General features: G+C 39.1%; 1 non-coding gene across 1 annotated transcript; it reads left to right on the forward strand.

The window, feature by feature from the left end:
* Window positions 1-202: 202 nt before the first annotated feature.
* Window positions 203-1,839, forward strand: si:dkey-83f18.8. The gene is made up of 4 exons (XR_044996.8): window positions 203-239; window positions 332-675; window positions 962-1,309; window positions 1,466-1,839. It is a non-coding gene; the product is annotated as a si:dkey-83f18.8 (transcript).
* Window positions 1,840-2,538: the final 699 nt, after the last annotated feature.

Consider the following 2,538-nt stretch of genomic DNA (forward strand, 5'->3'; position numbering starts at 1 on the left):
ACTGATGAGAGCAGATATAGAATAATCATAGTCCGAAACTGCAGACAGAAACATCAGACTGAAGACAGAAACACACCAGCTCTAAGGTAAGAACATCTCATATATTCATCTTACACATACTTCAAACAAGGTAATGCATGGTAACAATTATGAATCATGTTATAATACAAAAATATGTTTTTAATGTGTGTCTTCCTCAGAAATGGCTCAAACTCTATATTTCCCTCTTCTCCTCATTGGTGAGTGTGTTTGTAGTTTTATTTATGGTTTATAGTTTCATTAGGTTTGACTCTGTTCTGAAAAGCATTAAAGCGAAGTGTCTCTTTCACAGCTCTCTGCTCCATATCTGAATGTGTTCAGCGTCAGTATCACTTTATAAATGAGGAGAAGAACTGGACTGAAGCTCAGAGATACTGCAGAGAGAAATACACAGATCTGGCCACTGTTGACAACATGAACGACATGATCCAGCTGATGAAGAGTGTGAATAATGTACGTCTCTGGATTGGTCTTCAGAAGACGAGTGATGATAATTGGCATTGGTCTTCAGGTGATCCTGTGCTCTTTCAAAATGGGGTCCACAACCAACTGGCATTAATAATTGTACTTATATATCAAATAAACAGTGGTATGTTCAGTCATGTGATGTCTCCTTGTCCTTCATCTGCGATAACAGTGAGTAAAACAACTCTACAGTAACAAACATTAATTTACTGTAGTAAAGATAATTCAAATGGGAATTTAATTGTGAATCTACATTAGTATAATACATGCATACATATTATATTAAAAATGTACAGTTAACTGTTACCTTTATTTTAAATATAAAATTTTAGTAATATTCATAAACATAACAAACTGACAACTTTTCTGTAACAGGCAATTTTGTCACAAACTTTATAGAAATGTAAGAATAATGATAACTTGATTTAGTAATATTTACTATTTGTTTTTAACAAAGCAAGCAAAGGCCTGGTGATTGGCAATCAGAACATGAACTGGAGAGCCGCTCAGAGTTACTGCAGACAAAATTACAATGATCTGGTCAGTGTGAGGAACCAGAATGAGAGTCAACAGCTGGAGAAGTTCATTGAAGACAGAGGTTTATCTGGAGCTCCAGTCTGGATCGGTCTGTTCAGACAAATGTGGCAGTGGTCAGATCAGAGCAACTCCTTATTCAGATACTGGAAACCTGGTGAACCAAATAATGTTGGAGGAAATGAAAACTGTACAGCATTTGAACCGAACACTCAGGGAAGATGGATAGACATCTCTTGTGATCGTCAGTATCCTTTTGTGTGTCATGAAGGTGAGCAGATCCTCCAAACACACTCAATCCTTCATCAGCTCCAGATCTCTTAAAGTTGACTCTACATGTCTGACATGACAAATTCCTCCACAGTGTTTGTTCTGCATGTTGTTGTTGATCAGTCTCTCTCTAGTTTCTGCTTTGTTTTGTGTCCAGATAAACTGATTGTGGTCCAGCAGAATCTGTCGTGGTCTGCAGCTCTGAGATACTGCAGACAGCATCATGTGGATCTGGTCTCGGTTCAGTCAGTGGAGATGCAGCGTCGTGTGATGAACGTGGTTAAACTGGCGTCTACTGAGGCGGTGTGGTTGGGTTTACGTCACTCCTGTGCTTTGGGCATCTGGTTCTGGGTGAGTGGACAGACCGTGTGCTATCAGAACTGGGCTCGAGGAATCGGAACATCAGAAGAGGTTTGTGAGCCCACAGTGAGATCTGGAGCAGTTCAGTCTGGACAAGGTCAGTTCTGGATCAGCCGTCCTGAAACTGACCAACTTAACTTCATCTGCACTAATTACTAGGATTGAAAGACCTTAGGATGTTTCTGTTTAAAAGTATGAATGTTACAGTTTTACTGCTTCAAATACATATTTTAAGACATCTGAATTAGACTTTTATTGATACACGTAACAGGGCGATGTGAGGGTGCAGTGGGTAGCACTCTCGCCTCACAGCAAGAAGGTTGGTGGTTTGAGCCTTGGCTGGGTCAGTTGGCGTTTCTGTGTGGAGTTTGCATGTTTTCCCCACATTCGCATGGGTTTCCTCCAGGTGACCCGGTTTCCCCCACAAGTCCAAAGACATGCGGTACAGGTGAATTGGGTAAGCTTAATTGTCCGTAGTGGATGTGTGTGAACGAAAATGTGTGTTTTCCAGTGATGGGTTGCTGCTGGAAGGGCATCTGCTGCGTAAAACATGCTGAACGCGTTAACGGTTTTATTCCATTGTAGCGACCCCTGATTAATAAAGGGACTCAGCCGAAAAAAAAAAAAATGAATGAATGATAAAAGTAACAATGTAACTTTTTATCTTTTAAAAATATTATATGACATCTATATGATATCATGAAATACAAATTAATTTGAGTATTAGCCTTCACCCTTTAATAGGCATCATAACCACCTGATTGACCCTTTATCCATAGGTTATCATTTTTTTTTTTTTATTTAGTGTATGCCTTTTTGGACGCTTCTGGAAAGAGTTTTTTATTATTTCATTAAAATTTATTGACCAAT

The sequence above is a fragment of the Danio rerio genome, chromosome 7 (assembly GCF_049306965.1).
Source record: "Danio rerio strain Tuebingen ecotype United States chromosome 7, GRCz12tu, whole genome shotgun sequence".
Classification (NCBI taxonomy): domain Eukaryota; kingdom Metazoa; phylum Chordata; class Actinopteri; order Cypriniformes; family Danionidae; genus Danio; species Danio rerio.